Here is an 18,256-nt window from a genome sequence, read left to right as displayed (position 1 = left end):
TTATATTAATTGTTTCCCTCTAAATTTTTACATGTATAGCTTCCTTTCCAAATGATTATCAATGAATTTGAATTAACTAAGGAATAAAAAAATGCAAACTTTTTCTTGAAAGTGCTTAAGGATCTCTCATGTACTCTTAGGTACAAAGGTAAAGTTTGCAAATTCAAAAATTGAATAACTAAAAAGAACACAGTCTTTCCACAATAGAACAAGATTTAAGAACAAATTGAATTCTACAATGACATAAATTGATTTCTACTAAGAAAGAATAGATATAGCAATCACAAGAAATAGTAATAGATATTATTCATAATTGGTCATCACAGTCCTACAAGTAACTAAAAATGATTGAGTTCAAACTCCAAGTTTCAAACCATAGCAAAATACTAATAGATCTATATATTTAAGTAAATTTCTCAAGCACAAAGCCTCTAAAAAAATAACATTTGCATACATCACCACCATATGTCTATTATTATCTCTACAAAAAGCTTCAAATGATACTAAACTACGAGTGTTTTTCTATATGAACTTCCTCGTTAGGCTTCTCCCCATCTGCCACTATGTGTTTGATTAACTTCTAGCTCTTGAAGGAACTTGTAAATTCCTGTACTACATGAGAATGGGGGTTCTTCAGACTGAGAAAATTTGATTTTCATGCATCCTTCTACTATTTTAGTTCATTGATCCTCTGACTCTACTTGGGCATAAGCTCTCTATTTAAGTACAACATCAATTTCATGTTAGTTATTGTGGTGAAGTCTTGGGAAGCAGGACTATTGCTATCTCTGATCCCAGACATAGTGTCACTAAAATTTTTGGTTAAGGTATTAGAATCCATGCTATCATCATCAAATTGTAAGATACCTATGGGGTTTATGATCTACATATCTTTTAATATCTCCTTGTGTATGCCAATGACTTCAAGTTTGACCACTTGCATTTCTTCTATGGCTAACCTAAAGATAGAACCATTCCAATTCATGTTGGTTTTTAGGATGAATAGTGTACAAGCATCCATGGCCTTCATGGGGTTTTAACTTAGGAACTTTAATACACCATACTTCTCCATTTCATCTACCTGAAACATGATTACCTGAGAATGACTTTGATCTACCTCCCATACTAGAATAAGGGTTTGAACTTCTCCTAACAATACTTCTTCCTCCATGTATATAGTAGCTAAGTCCAGGATAAATTTTCTTCCTTCCTTCACAATCACCCATTCATTCATTGCCTCCACAAGTAACCTTCCTTGCTGCATTTTCCTGACTAACTATTGATTATCTAATGAGTTAGGATCAAAATTTTATGGTGTTTGTATCAGTGGGAGAGCACCAAAATTCATCAAGGAGTCTATATATTCAGCCATGGTGATTATCATCTTTTTAAGTTCCTTCTTTTCTTTACTATCCTTTTTAGATTGATTCAACATATGGTCTACAAAAAACTTGAAAAAATGGTTCTCAATGTCTCTGAAGATTGTTAAAGTAAATAATTAATTAATTATTATTTATTTATTCTATTTACTTAAGCTTACTTAGGTTAATTCATTTATTTAATATTTAGCATTTATTAGTTGTAGTTTAGGAGTTAGTTATAAGTTGTTGACAACACAGGAGTTTGTTCCCTTCTAGTATGTTCCACCTTTTTGTGGAAGAGTGCTTGGTTGTCAACCTTATCTTCTACCTCCTTCTAGCTTGTTCTACAAGCTTCCATGAGGCATTTATAAGTGGTCTCTCCCTCATTTTATTATCATCACATTCAACATATTGTAAATACATATTTTCTTGTGTTTGCATATCTTGTTGTCTCTCATGTCCATTTAGGGTTTTTCCCTAGCTCTACGCTCTTCTCTCCTTGGCTTCCCTTTAATAGGTTATTACATGTAGGTGATTCTGGTCATCTTTGGACTTGGATTTCATCAACTCCAACATGGTATTCGAGCCTTCCTATTGCTGCTTGATTGAAGGATTTTTGAAGCTGTGATTTGAAGTCACAAACCCTAGTTTGTTTGTGCTTTTTCTTCAAATCAGGGGAACAAAAAAAATTCAGACTACATTGGGCCCAAACAGATGCTGCCATTGGATCCGGAAGACCATTTGCAGTTAGGATTCATATAAAACTTGTTGATTTTGGAGATAAGGCTTTGGGAGGTTAAAAAAATTGTTTCAGGCCCTGCCATATGGACTATATGGATGATTTGCGCATTAACATTTTTTTTTAAATTGTGTTGGGCTGCGCCATCATGGCACCACCCAGTGGCCACCATGGAGCCACCTATACCCCACTCGTGCCCCACCTCAGACAGGCCAAGCCACCATTCCTTGGCTCAACCTAGGCCATGGCCTGCTCATCACCCATTACTGACGGTGCCTCCCTAGTCTGCCACCTTTGACAGGTCCAGCTCTGGTTTCTGCTGCTCTTCTTATCTACTTTTCTCAGTGCAGCCTCCCTTCTACCATTCAAATAGAAGACCTCTGCACAACACCCAGTTGGATTGCCCTGCACAGTCACAGTTACATGGACCTCATTAGCATTTGACACATGTTCTGTCTACTATGTTAGCACCTACACACTCAATAGTTTGAGTACAATCCACATCAAATTTTTTGCCTAGTCTATAATTGACACGTAGCAGCGGTGCCACATGGACCCTACCATTTTAGCCATCCATATGTGGCATGCCACATGGCATCTTTTTTTGTGTGGACATCTGGCAGGCTGTCAAATTTAAGCTCGTGATCTGTTGATGTCAGCATGATGTTAGCACTGCATCATCCACCTCTTGCACATCTTCAAGGTCATTTTTGGACCTACTTGCAATTTTTTGACCATAACTTGACCATACAGAGGTATTTTTCTAATCCAAAAGAAGTGTTAGAAAGTTGGTTCTGAGACGAAGACATTGGTGTAGGTATTTTTAGGTTTTGATGTAGTTTTGTTGCCCATTTTTTTAGTTGAAGTTTGAAGTTTTTTTTTTGACTCTAGCTTGCATATCTTTTTCATCCCATGTAAGTTTTTTGAAAATGTTATATTTTTGGAAAGTTGATTTTGTCATATTTTTAGAAATGTAGTCCTTTTCCTTATATTTTGGCCCATGCTCTTTCTATCATGTTTTTGGCATTTTTGCTCTATCATGGATATCTTGTGTGTTTTAGGTCTAAGGATCATTTTCCTAGCATGGTTTCTTTTGTTTTAGGTTGTACTTTCTTTTTTATCAGCTTTTTCCTTGTTCTAATCATTGTAGACATCATTTGTAAGCACTTTTTTATATGCACTAAGATAAAGTGTCACTTTTGCATTTTGGATTCATGAATGTTATTTTTGAGTCAATTGTACATGCACTATTTTATAAAACACCATGGGGGGGATAGTTGTTTATTATTTTAGGCCTTCTCCCTTTCTTAAGTGAGTGTCCCTTCCATGACATTAGCCCCATGTAGCAGCATTGTGATCGTGTCTTTATAGGTGTTTGTACCTCTTCCTCTCTCATCATTATTGGTTCATCTGCAGGAGATTTTTGGCCCACCTTCTTAATTGCCTATCATCTCACCCCATTTGCATTAAGGGGGGTTATGTTGTTGTTCTAATGCATCCTTGGCTTGATGGTTTGATTGTTTGAACTATGTATTCAATGGTTGATCCTATATACAAGGCGATTGCAGTGGCTAGCTACCTATGCATTTCAATGAGATGGATCATCTACCATATAGACACGCTCAGTTCATGCCTTCTTCTTCCATGGAGGTTCTTTAGATTAGAAGTTTTCTTTCTGATGGTAGATTTTGTGGCTTCTTCATGCTTCAATGATGCTCTTCATGATCACTCTTTGTTCCTATTTTAGGGGACATTTCTCTAGTTGGAGGCTTCTTCAATTCTTCACTAGGTTTACCTCTTTTTGGGGGAGAATTTTTCCCACGTGGTTTTCTCTCTTTTCCCATTTTCAAAGGTTGCATCTTTTGCATTTTTACATGGGTACCTAACATGGCCTTGTTGTCGAGACCCATTTTTGCATTTCTTAGTTTTGTGAGCTTAAGGCATTTCCCTAAGTTGCACTTAAGGGGGGTGTTAGAGTAAATAATTAATTATTTATTCTATTTACTTAAGCTTATTTAGGTTAATGCATTTATTTAATATTTAGTATTTAATAGTTGTAGTGGTTAGTTTTTGACAATATAGGAGTTTTTTCCCTTCTAGCATGTTCCACCTTTTTGTGGAAGTGTGCTTGGTTGTCAACCTTATCTTCTACCTCCTTCTAGCTTGTTCTACAAGCTTCCATGAGGCATTTATAAATGGTTTCTCCCTCATTGTATTATCATCACATTTAGCATATTGTAAATACATATTTTCTTGTGTTTGCATATCTTGTTGTCTCTCATGTCCGTTTGGGATTTTTCCCTAGCTCTACGCTCTTCTCTCCTTGGCTTCCCTTTGACAGGTTATTGCATGTAGGTGATCCTGGGCATCTTCAAAGCTGGATTTCATCAACTCCAACAAAGATAGCCCCTAAGTCCATGGTAGTAACCTTGAACTCTTCATAATAAATATCCCCAAAGCCTTCTTTCTACTTGTAGGTAGCCATTTCCATTGTAACTTTACCCATTATAGGATCCTTGATTGACTGTGTGTCACTCTTCACCTTCTTATTTTTAAAGATGTGGGTCATATACTTCATGGGTATGTCTTTAAAAGGTATGGACATGGGTTGGAGACTATTATTTTTACTTACTATAGCCAGAGTGGAATGGTAGAAGTGGTCAATACTCCTTTATTTTTGGGAGGAGTCAAGAAATGAGACTACACTATGCTTGGAACTTCTATTAATTTCACATCCTCATCTTGGTTGTCTGATAGAGTAAGTTCTTCCCCTTTGTTCTGCTCTTAAACCATGGTAGTCCTTCCCTGAACCTTTTCTCGAGCAAGCACTTTAGACTTAGTTTTAGACCTGGTCCTAGGAGCCGTGAGCCACTTAGGGGATGTCACTTCCTTCTACTTTTTAGGAGTTGAAGTGTCACCTATAGCATGAGAAGAAAATGGGATGTCAAAGGTTAACATTTTAAAGAAAGAAATTGATTTTGGGGATTTTGCAATTTATTTCTTACTGGCTGATCTCATACTCTTCTTCATCAACCGATTGTCTATACATGCCAAAATGGATTTAGTCTTGAGATTTATATCATCATCTTCGGCTCTACTCCAACCTACTTCAAGTTCAATTTTCTCATTTTCTTCCTCCTATCCTAGTTAAATGATTTTTAAATCATCTTTAGTCATTCCCTCAAAATTGAACTTTATCTTTAACGAGGTAATCTAGGGGTGAGCATTAACCTCAAATGGTCTCTCTTAACCACCTCATGCTCATTGTGACAATTTTCCACAAATCCTCCAGGTGAGGAGTCAATTAAGGTTGGCCCTTTATCCCAAGCAATAATGTTGGAAAACCTTTGCAGTCAAAATCCCTCCTCCCTTGATAAAACCCAAGGTTAAAACTTGTTGGAAGATTGGGAAGATTGTTGGAAGCATGAATACTAATGATATTCTTATGGGGGAGTACTACTATGAAGATATGCTACATTTATGACTAAGTTTGTCATTGATGTCAACATAGTAGTTTTATGTGGTATCTAATAAAAGAACAACAGAAAGATCAAGTTGGTATGGATGGCTAGTTGATCATTATAACCACTCAAGGTTATGGGAGATACTTATGAGTGTCTAGTATATGTATTTAATATTAGAAGAAGAAATGATAGGTCTAGAAGAAGTTATGTAAGTTTTGGTGATTTGTGTTCTAAGATAGAGTTTACAGAGGCAAGTTCTGGTAAACTTGTTATATCTCTTAGTAGAGTCGATATCTTGAGGATTGAGGTTGAGGATAACAAGAAGACATGTTGATGATGATGTAGCTAAACTTTCTCATCATAATATTTCATGTATGGAAATTTATTCAAGTTAGAAGGTGGAAGATTAATGTTATCACTCAGTATAATGTGTTCTTAATGTGGTCCTATAATAATTATTTGAAAAGGTCTAACAGCTAACTAAGCGAATTATTTTAAGGACTCAATATAAATGAAGGACATTTTCCTTTCTCATGGTGTTGAAAATATGATCTAATAACTAATAATAAGTAATAGAGAGTGTGGAATGCAAATTTGAGTATACTAGTGTAGAAGTGAAGGAAACTTCATTATCAAGGTTTTAAGGTTTGGTATTCGGATCTAATCGACAAGGTCTAACAATGTTTGGTCTAGTTGACAAGATAGAGGAAAGAACAAATGAAAGGAGAAGATAACAATAAATTACATGTTTGAGTAATGAGCTCTTCTTGTAGTTGAAATTGTATGTTTGGGCAGGGGGCTCTTCTTGATACATTGTACTACAACTCCTAATAGGGTTGGAATAACTCCTAATAGGATTGTAATCTTCTAAAAGGGATTCAAAGTCTCCTAATAAGGACTCATTGTACTAAATTTTGTAATAGAATCCTAATAGGGACCATCCTCTAACAAGAAATATTTATATTAGTAAAATATCTTGTGGGCATCATTCCATCAGGGTTTTTCCTCTAACCAAGGGTTTCCCTAGTCAACATATCTAGTGTAATTGTTAATGTGCATTTTATTATGGTTGTTGTTTACTTTGGATGAATGATTAAGTTTGGTTAAAGAAGATAAATGTTTTAATTGTTGGATAACTAATTCACACCCCCCCTCTCAATTATCTTGGTGGACTATTATTTCTAACAATTAGTATCAGAGCATCAAGTCCTTGAAGATAAAGTTTAACAACTTTGGGAGATCCATGGTGAACATGTTCAGGAAAGATAGTCTAAAGTTCGATGGAACAAATTGTGATAGCTGGAAGGAAAAGATGAAGACACATTTTTTTGTATGGGTCTAGGATATTGGATCTTGACAAAATCAATGAAAAAAATCATTGGTAAAACAGATTTGGAAATTTGCATTGAGGCAAAAATAGATCTTTTCATGTGTGATATGAGAGCTAGGGAAGCACTATTGATTGCATTTCCTAGGTAAAATCACTTGCTACTTCACATTTGATTTTAAAAGCTTTCAAAAATAGTTTTGAAGGTGATGCACATTCTAAGAAGTTAAGGCTACAAAGTTGGATTTGTATGTTTCAAGATGCTAAAATGATGGAAGATGAATCTATAAGAACATATATAGGAAAGATATCAGAAATTACTATAGGTATTAAAGCTCAAGTAGGAACCAAAGAAGATGATGAGGTTATATGGAAGATATTGAAGACTCTAACACCACCATGTAAGTTAGTAGTTAAAATGATATAGTTTTTGATATCTTGTACCAAAGATTTCACAAAGGAGAAATTTCTTGGAAGAGTTGAAGTAGTTGAGAATAAACTTAGACAGTCTGAAGAATTGACCAGAATAGAGATAGATTTTAGTGCCTTCAATATTCGACCCAACTTATCAAGGAGCACAAGTGCTAGAGGACATTTTGCTAGTAGTAGTAGATATGAAGAAGACAAAAAAATTGGAGTAGCCCTTCTAGTAAGAAGAGAAAAAGGAGGTAAGAAAATATTTAAATGTTGGACTTGTGATGAATATGGTCATTATGGATCTAAGTTCCCTAAAAGGGAGAAAAAATATAAGGGAAATTATAAACCTGAAAAAGATAGAGAGTGTTTGTATGCAAATAAAGATAATGATTATAATGAACAAGCATTAAGTGCTAGTGATGATGAAATTGGATTTGTGGTAATTAAAGAAGAAATTCCAAAGAAGGTAGCTTTGGGATCATAGGTTGAGAGTAAATGTAATTGGATAATTGATAATGGTTGTTCACATCATATGACTGATGACATGAACAAGTTTTTTGATTTAAGAATTCTAGATGGAGGAATTGTTAGAGTTGGAAACAATATAGTATGCCAAGTAAAAGGTATTGGGTCTATAACTCTTGATGGTAAAACTAACACTGAGGATGTATAATTTTTTGATGATTTAAAACACAATCTTTTGAGTTTTGGACAACTAGTAAACAAAGGTTATTAGTTGCAGTTCACAGAAAAGACATGCATGATCAAAGATAAAGATGGAAAGGTAATTGGAATAGGAACCAAATCTAGAGGTAATGTATTTCAATTGAATCCTACTGAAATGACATGTTTGGTTGCAAAGGTAGATAATAGTTACTTATGGCATAAGATATTTTTTCATATAAACTTTGATAGTATTGTGAGGACTAGTAGAATGTTTGCAGTTAGAGATTTGTTGAAGATTGTAAATCCCACTAACACAATTTGCAAGGAATGTGTTTTGGCTAAGCATAACAGAACCTCTTTTCCTACCAAGAAGTTTACCACTACAGAAAAGTTGGAGATCTCAATGGTCCTAAAAAGACTAAAGGATTCTATGGTGAAAGGTATTTTATGATTATAGTTGATGATTTTTCTAGAATGATGTGGGTTACATTTCTTAAAGAAAAATATGAGGCATCTAACAAGTTCAAGATATCCAAGAGTAGTGTTGAGAATGAATTTTATATGAAGATTAAATGGTTAAGATCAGATAGAGGAGGAGAATTTACTTCAAATGAGTTTAACATGTTTTGTGAAGAAAATGGAATTAAAAGATAGCTATTAGCTCTGAGAACCCCTAAACAAAATGGCATTGGAGAGAGAAAAAACAAGTTAGTTACAGAAGTTGCAAGAGCTATGTTAGTAGAGAATAATATATCCAAGACATTTTGAAGAGAAGCTATGAATACAATAGTCTACACTATGAATAGAGTGCAAGTCAAAAAAGACACAAAAAAGACACCTTATGAACTGTGGTTTGGTCACTCACCTACAGTTAAGTATTTTAGAATATTTGGAAGCAAGTGTTATATAAAGAGAGATGATGAAATTGGTAAGTTTGATGCTAGAAGTGATGAAGGCATGTTTCTTGGTTATTCATTGAAAAACAAGGCTTACAGATGTTATAATTAGATAACTAAGACTATTATGGAAAGTGCAAATGTGAGAATTGATGAGAAATTCATAATACAAGAAAGAATAGTTGATTACAAAGGAATGATGAGGTATTTCTTGAGACTAATAATAATTTTCAAAATGAAAGAGAACCAAAATAGGAACAAAACTTGGAACCTTCAATAGAGCCAAGAGTTGAGATAGCGACTCCCACTTTAGGAAAGAATATGATAAAGAATCACCCATCCAAATAGATCATTGGAAGAAAAGACAAAGGTGTGATGAAAAGAGAGTAAATGAAGAATTGTGCCTAATATCTCAAGTTGAGCCTAAGAATGTAGATGAAGCATGTAAAGTTGATTACTAGAAACAAGCTATGAAAGAGGAATCAGATCAAATAGTAAAGAATGAGACATGGGAATTGGTACCTAGACCAGCAAACAAGAATGTGATAAGAACTAAATAGATATTTAGGAACAAGATGAATGAGCAAGGAGAAGTTGTAAGGAACAAAGAAATATTGGTATGTAAAGGTTACTCATAGCAAGAAAAAATAGATTATGAGGAGACCTATCCTCTAGTGGCTAGAATAGAAGCAATAAGATTATACTTAGCCTATGCACCATAGAAGAAATTAAAATTATATTAGATGGATGTCAAGTCAATATTCTTGAATAGAGAACTTGAAGAAGAGATATACATTGAGTAGCCTAAAGGATGTCCTCTAACAGATGACAAGGACAGAGTATGTAGACTAAGGAAATAATTGTATGGATTGAAGCAAGCACCTAGAACCTGGTATGCAAGGTTGGACAAACATTTGACAAAACTTGAATATAGCAAAGGTATGGTAGATAGTAATCTATAGTGGAAAGAAATTGATGATGGTTTGATGATTTTGGTAATATTTTTTGATGACATTATATTTGGAGGAACTGATGAAGAAATTAAAAAGTTTGTAGAAGAAATGAAGAAAGAATTTGAAATGATTATGATAGGAGAGATGAAATATTTCCTAGGATTGTAGGTTGTACAAAATAAAGAAGGAATCTTTATTTCTCATACTAAGTACTTGAAAGATTTATTGAAAAGGTTTGGTTTGGAAACATGCAAACCCATTTGAACACCTATGGTAACTAAACACAAGTTATCTAGAAAGAATGAGGCACCTACTATTGAGCAGAAGAAGTATAGATCTATGATCGAAGGATTACAATATCTAACTCACACAAGGACATATATAGCAAATGTAATTGGAATTTTTGCAAGATTCCATGCTGATCCTAGAGAAGCACATTATGTAGCAGTAAAAAGTATATTTAGATATTTGAAAGGAACAACAAAGTTTGGATTATGGTGTGACAGATCTAATGATTTCACTCTAAGTGCTTATATTGATGCAGATTGGATAGGCAGTATGGATGATAGAAAGAGCACTAGTGGAGGAGCCTTCTTTCTTGGAGAAAGATTGGCTTCTTGGTTAAGCAAGAAGCAAGATAGTACATCTCAAAGTATAGCAAAAGTAGAGTATGTTGCAGTAGAAAATAATTGCAATCAAGTCATTTGGATGAAGTTGAAGCTAAAGAATATAAGGATAGAAATTAGTAAACATTTTGTTATACATTGTGACAACACAAGCATGGTAAATATGTCTAAGAATCTGGTGTCACATTCAAGGACTAAGAACATTTCTATTAAGTATCATATGTTGAGAGAAAAATTTGTAGAAAAGGAAATCAGATTAGAGTATGTGAGCATTAAAGAGAAAATTGTAGATATATTCACTAAGAATCTTCCCAAAGAGACTTTTGAGTAATTAAGAGGTATACTTGGGGTCATGCCCCTATGTGCATCAGAGTAGAAGATGCAAGAGCGCATCAGTCCAGGGTAGCAGAGCACCATTGTTTGTCTGGACTGAATGTTGATTCTTCCTAAATGGGGGAGTATCTATGATGGATAGAGTCATCTAGGACTCTTGTTGGTTGTTGTTTTGAATAGTGCCTTTTGACACTCGAGCTAGTAAGTATCAGTTGTTGTAGAGTTTGATGCAGTAGAGTTGGTTACCTTTGACATTAATAGTATGAAATGAGGGATAAGTTTTGCATGAAAAATAGTATGATGAGGAAGATGTTTAGCATAACCACAATATCTAGAATAACAATTTGGTTAAAGAATATTGGGGTATATTAATGGGGAAGAATGATTGATAAAGAGGATTTGAAGATGGACAGTCTTTTGTTGGTATTCTTGGAACTAGATGTTTTTCATCTATGTTGCCATCAATGCCAAAGTGGGAGATTGTTAGAAGATTGGGAAGATATTTGGAAGCATGAATGTTGATGATATTCCTATGGGGGAGTACTACTATGATGATATGTTACATTCATGATTGAGTTTCTCATTGATGTCAACATAGTAGTTCTCTTTTCTATTTGATAGAAGAACAACAAAAAGATCAAGTTGGTATGGATGGCTAGTTGAGCATTATAGCCACTCAAGGTTATGGGAGATACTTCTGAGTATTTGGTATATGTAGTTAATATTGGAAGAAGAAAGGATAAGTCTAGAAGAAGTTATGTAAGTTTTGGTGATGTTTATTTTGAGATAGATTTTATAGAGGTATGTTCTAGTAAACTTGTTATATCTCTTAGAAGAGTTGATATCTTGAGGATCGAGGCTGAGGATATGAAGAAGACATGTCGGTGATGATGTGCCTAAGCTCCCTCATCATAATATTGCATGTACAAAAAGTTAATCAAGTTACAAGGAAAAAGATTAATGTTATCACTAAGTATAATATGTTCTTAATGTGGTCCTATAATAATTATTTCATAAGGTCTAACAACTGACTCAGGGAATAATTTTGAGGACTTGGTATAAAGGAAGAATATTTTCCACTAGTACATTTGCACTTGTTTTTCTACCAAAATTTTCAATCAAAGCTATGAATCCTTCTTCTTCTTTTTTTCATTCCCACATTGGTCAAAAATAAAAATTATATGCCCGCTTTGGTCAAAATTTTGACAAACTTAAGTTTTCCCACGTTGAAAATGTCCTAAGTTTTCCCTAGTTGGTCAAAATTTCAGCCAACATGGGTCTTAACAAAGAAAAATTGGCTTATAGTCATATCGCATCATGCAAAAAGAATGTTATTTCATTCCCACATTGGGTATCATGGAAATTCATGGCTAATTTTAGGGCTCATTTTGTAGCATCCCGCATTGGGTATCATGAAAATTTGTGGCTAATTTTAGGGCTCATTTTGTAATGATCAAGTAATAATGGGGCTCATTTTGTAGTGGTCGATCACTGGAGGAATATTAAAGGTTTTTGCATCGCAAACTAAATGAAGAAAAAGAGAGCTCCAAACTGAGACATTTTCCATACAAAGTTGATTAAATGAGAAAACTTCTATTGAAGAAAATCTCCTTCTCTCGACATGCCTTTCTTCTTATTGCCATGTATATAGTAGATAAAAGGCAAAGATGCGAGGGAGATGTGAGCTAGGAAAAGGCAAATGGATAATATGAGGTATAAATTGAAAGCTTGATGGAACTAGAGAAGGAATTAAGATGGGCTTGTTAAAAGATTATAGATGGGCTTCTCTAATAAGTGATGTTACAAGGGATCTAGCTTCTACTACCTAGGGTGCCTTCTACCCCTACCTCTTGTTTTCCCACAATATCCACAACATTATAGATGGCAAAGTCTCATTTGTTAGGTGTGTTTTCTCTGTATCTCAGTTGGTGATGGAATGTGTAATTGTAGATAAATTGAATTTTATGTTTAATTTCTATGGTGTCATTCAACTGAATTGAAGTTATTTTTGGTGTTTTAAGGAGAATAATCTTAATGGTAATGTTTTGAGCCCAAACTAGGTCTCCTAGTGGATCGTGAAAAAAAATCATGTTTAGGGCATAGAGATTCCTGGTTGTGGTTAGAGAAGTGTGTGTAAAACTCTTAACAAATTCATTAAATATTTGAACCAACACACTGAGATCCAATTTCTAAGGCTCAATATTGTAAGCTTTTCAAAATGCTTTAAATTTTTGAAGTATTTCCATCAACACCTGTTGACAATATGAAATGTCAAGTATATCAAAACCTAAAATGTCCAATGAAAAACCTACACTGTCAAAATTAAAATTGAATTCCTTTTCAATTTCTCTAGAGTTGTTCAACTAAATTGAAGTTTTTTGGTTTTTTTTTAGTTTAGGAATAATGATTTTAGTGGTAACATTTTAAGCCCTAATCGAGTCTTTTAAAACATTGTAGGAATCCAAGATTTGTGATTCTAGTTAGAGAAATGGGGCTCCAAACCCTTAATAAGTTTGTTAAATTTGTGAATCAATAGGTTGAGATCTAAGGCTAAAACTTTGTTAACTTTCACAACGCTTCAAATTTTTGTAAGTATTCCATCAACACTTGCAAACAATTGTTAGCATGATATGAAATATCAAGCCCATCAATACCTAAATTGTCCAATGAAAAACATATACAATTTAACCCACATATTATCTTATTACAGCTTTGTTGGTATTTTTGAATTTTTTTCATACCATATTTTAATAATTTTGCATGTACCATAGATACAACAATAGTTAGATGATTTCTTACATTTCCATGAGGTATGGGTATGTCATTTTTCACGTCATTTTGATTTTTTTTGATAAGATAAACAGGTTTTAAGGGATCCTGAAACCCATAAGTTTTACAAAAAAAAGGCTGATAATAAGCCAAAGAAGCCTAGCCAAAACAGAGGTCCAACAGCTGAAAAAAACCCTGAAGGCCCAGCCCAAAACAAAGGCCCATAGAAAGGCTAGAAAACAAACAAACTAAAATAGACTACAGAAAGCCTATCAAAAAGACAAAAGCTAGGAAGACAAAAAGACAAAAGACAAGAAAACTAGTCTTCAGATATCTTCTCCATTTCCTGCATAGTCTGAGATGCCTCGACTATCTTTTGCTGCTCCTTTTCCATTTGATCTTGGACCTTCTCCATGCCCTAATCCATACTGGTGAGTGTACTGATTGTGGCCTTGTCATCATCTAGCCTAGCCTTATCCTTGTTCTGTTCTCCCTCCTCCACCAGCAAGCCCCTATCCTTAAGTTTACTAGCAAGGGATTGGATGTTGTCATTCATCGAACTCAGAAGAGAAATCATCTGACTTGCTAGGTTGTGGTTGTAGTTTTCAAGATTTCTTAATCTCCTTTCATTTAAGCTTTCTCTATTTTCCTGGTCCTCCTAACTGTCATTACCTGTCTTATTCTTAATACTTTCCATCTGGGATACCCTTTCTCTAACTTCCTCCAGCTCATGGAAGAGCCATTTGATTGATCTGAAGTTGTCAATCATACTATTGTGGGCATTATTTAGAAGGTTCATTCTAGTCTCCCTTGCATTGTCTGAGATGGCCAGGATAGCTGGGTCTATGAGCTCATTGAGCCTAGGCTACTCCAGGTTGTCCACTAGGATCTGAGGGTTCATTGCTTCCCTAAAAATCCCCATAGTAGCAATCCTCACATTGAAATTTTTCCAGGCCTTTATCCTATTTTTGACCTGCACTTCCCCCTCGTCCTCACCAATGATGACATTTGCTTTATCCTCCAAAGGAGGCTGAGACTGGATAGGGGAGAGGGGAAGAGGAATAATATCCGTCCTCTGATTTCTAGTCTCCTCAACTCTCACAACCTCCCTCTTCCATTTTTTCCCAGGTTTCTCCTCTTCCAACTCCTCCTCTGACACTTTTTCAGAATCTTTCGTATCCATTTCCTCCTCTTCCTCAACATAACCCTCTTTTTCTTGAGCTTGGTCATGATCCCTAGGGCTTTTCCTACTGGGAGTTGTAGCAATGGATAGTTTCTCGGCTTGACCTTTTTTCTTCTTTCGTGAGGAAACATTCTCCTCCTTCGAGCTAATGCTCTCAATGTCATCAGAGTCAAAAGAAGAGCTGGAGTTGCCTTCGTCAACATCCTCTACTTGAGGAGGGTTCTTGCATATAGACTAAGCTTTGAAATGCTCATGGATGAGGAGCAATAATCCCTCATGCAAAGTAGGGTTAACAGTGGCTTTCTTCTTGAAACTAGAGATTTCCTTGTTCATAGAAGTGAGAAGGTAAAAGAGAATGGAAATTCTTTTCTTATGGCAAAAATGATTTAAAATCACAAAATGGTGAGTTTTGATCCGATCAAACCTAGGGTACAGGGTAACATAATCAATGAGGGCATATAAAACATACCTCCAGAACTTCTTTATAGTCTCTGTCACATAGAAAGACTCTTTCTTTTCTAGCTTGTTCATCTCTGCAAAAATTTTCATGAACTCCTTGACTACATTGGATGAAAGTTTCTTGTCCTTGTAGAATTTAAAACCCTCCATAGGGATGCCAGTGACCTCTGCAACCACCTCCTTTGTGATTTGGAAAGAAACCCCATTCGCCTTGACCTTGCCATTGTTCCATGAGTTCACCATGCTATTGGTGACCTCAGGGTCAAAACCATGGAGTTTCTCAAAAAAATTTGCAACCCTACCCTTTTCCAATTTTTTCCAAACTTTGCCCATACTCTTCAACTTCTCCACTTCACCCACTGGCTCCTTTCTACTCCATTCTCTAGTCATGACATCCATTTTTTCTTCAACAATTCTCATGAGCCCCAATCTCTGCAAATTTTTCCTAGGCAAGATTTTGGCTCTGTTTCTATTATTGGGTTCATGATCATTCGCCTCTCTGATACAATAGCGAGTGAAAATGATAATGATCCTCCAAACATGTCAAAAAGATGGAGAAAATCCCTTGAGATTACGAAAACCAAGAAACATATTATTGCTCATACCAACATCCATTCTTTCTTTATTAAACATGATAACAGTTAGATTGGCCTATACTTCTGTGGATTTTCTCTAGCTTGATTAGTGACTTAGCCTCCATTGGAATATCTTTTTCGGAATGCTAGATCATCTCTTTATCTGCTCTAACCCCTTTGTTAGCGAACCAGTCAGCAACTGGGTTTGCATCTCTAAATGCATGAGTGATGTGGACCTTCTCAAATTTTGTGAGGGTGGCACGTGTCTCATCAATTATATTTGCAATCGACCACAAGGGAGGGGAGATACCATTAATATTGTTAATTATGTTTTTGGAGTCCCCTTCAAGCCAAAGTTTGGAAACTCCAGCTTCAAAAGCCAGCTTTACCACACTGCACGCGACTCTGGCTTTGGCCAAATGGTTGGTCTGGGTTCCAAGTGAGAGAGCAAAGGCCACAATCCCCTCCCCAAAACTATTTCTTATGATTCCACCACTTCCAGAGGGGCCAGGGTTGCCCTTAGAAGCGCCATCGAAGTTGGCTTTTGACCATCCTTCCAGGGGTAGAATCCATCTGGCATCCTATCTTTTGGGATCCTTGTCTTTTTCTTTAACCGTCTTCCTATCCCCTACATCAACTTCCCCCTCCTTCATCACTTGAATATTTTCTTTTATGTTTTTCAAAATCTTCCTTCCCACAATTATAGTTCACTCCTCTCTATCCCTAGAAATTCTGTTGTTCCTTTCCTTCCAAATACTCCAGCAGAAGTGAGGCAAAAACCAAGCATAATTATCCTACCGGCCTGCAATTTTACAAAGGCTTTTCCAATGACTAAAAAAGTCAATAAGGTTATCCAGCCAGCACCAAAGAATCTTCATTTATTGATCAAGAGAATTCCACACCTCCCTAGCAAAGTCACATTGAATGAAGATATGATTTCCTGACTCAGACTAGTTTTTACAGAGTGGGCATCTGTTGGGCATAACATGGCCTCTCTTCATGATGTTATCTTGCATTAGAATTTTTTTCTGAAGGGCCAGCCAATAAAATATGTTGATCTTAGGAGTGAGGCCCATGAGCCAAGCACCCATCCAAGGGGGTTTCTCCTTTAAACCCTAGAGAGAGTTGTAGCCAGAAGCAATAGAATAACTTCCATTGGGATTATCCCTCCATACCATCTCATCCTTATTTTTACTAGGGATCAAAGCGTTAAGCATAGTCATTATTGGTTTCAAGTCCTCAAAAATGAAGGAAAGGTCTCTCCATTCCTAACCAGCCCTATAATTGCTTACTTTAAACCCATATAGCTTTGTGAATTCTTGCACCCATCTCTCAAAAATTGGCTTTCTAGAAAGTGGGCCTTGACATAACCACCCGTCAGACCAAAATTGAATATCCTCCCCATTGCCTAGTTTCCAAGAGAGCCTAGCCTTAGCTAGGTCCCTGGCCTTCAGGATACCATTCCAAATAGTTGACCCTTTAGGGATGTCCTCATTGAATAAAGTAAAATGAAGAGAGGGTCTTCTGAGGTATTTATTTTCCAGAATGTCTCTCCATTCACCAGTGTTATTGAAGATACACTAGATTTGTTTTGCAAGAAGCGCCTTATTGAGATGGGTAAGCTTTTTGATTCCCATACCTCCATACCTCTTGGGGAGGTAGACCTTCTCCCAAGCAACAAGAGGGTACCTTTTCTTTCCTTCAAGTCTGGTCCATAGAAAGTCTCTTTGGATTTTCTCCATTTTCTCTGCAAATTTCATAGGAATTCCAAAAAGGCTTACAGCATAAATGGGAACATTCTGAAGAGTGCATTTGACCAGTTGACATTTCCCAGCCTGGCTGAGAGAGGCACCTTTCCATCCAACCATCTTCTTGTTGAATCTATCCAAAATACCATTCCAGAAAGAGTCAGGGGGAGAAGAGCCCAAGGGGAGTCCAAGATAGGATGAAGGGAGAGAGCCTACCCCACAACCAAGGATTCTGGCAATTTTCCTTTGTCTTATTTTAGGGGTGTTAACAAAGAAGGTCGAGCTTTTGTTCCAATTAATCAGCTGACCAATCCCTCTGGAGTAAGTATCAAGAACCTCTTTGAAAGTCTTAGCTTCTTTCACAGAAGCTTCCCCCCCCCCATTATAGTGTCATCCACAAATTGCTGGTGAGTGAAGGGGTCATTTCTCAAAGAAGGCTTAATCCCTATAAGACTTCCATCAAAATTTTTACGTTCAATAAGCCCCCCAATGCAGTCAGCTAAGATAATGAAGAGGATAGGTGATAGGGGGTCTCCCTGCCTAAGACCTCTAGAAGGTTTAAAGAACTTAGAGGGGGCTCCATTAATCAGAACAGCAAGAGAGGAGGTAGACACCAATTGAGAAATGAGTTTACACACTTTATTGTCAAAACCAAAGGCCTGAAGGACCTTTCCAAGAAAGGACCAGTCCACCCAATCATAAGCTTTTGAAAGATCCAGTTTGAGCAACATACCTTCCTG

Source organism: Cupressus sempervirens, chromosome 1 (genome assembly GCF_028749045.1).
Source record: "Cupressus sempervirens isolate cs-2001-9-10 chromosome 1, ASM2874904v1, whole genome shotgun sequence".
Classification (NCBI taxonomy): domain Eukaryota; kingdom Viridiplantae; phylum Streptophyta; class Pinopsida; order Cupressales; family Cupressaceae; genus Cupressus; species Cupressus sempervirens.
Note: the sequence above shows the minus strand (reverse complement) of the source record.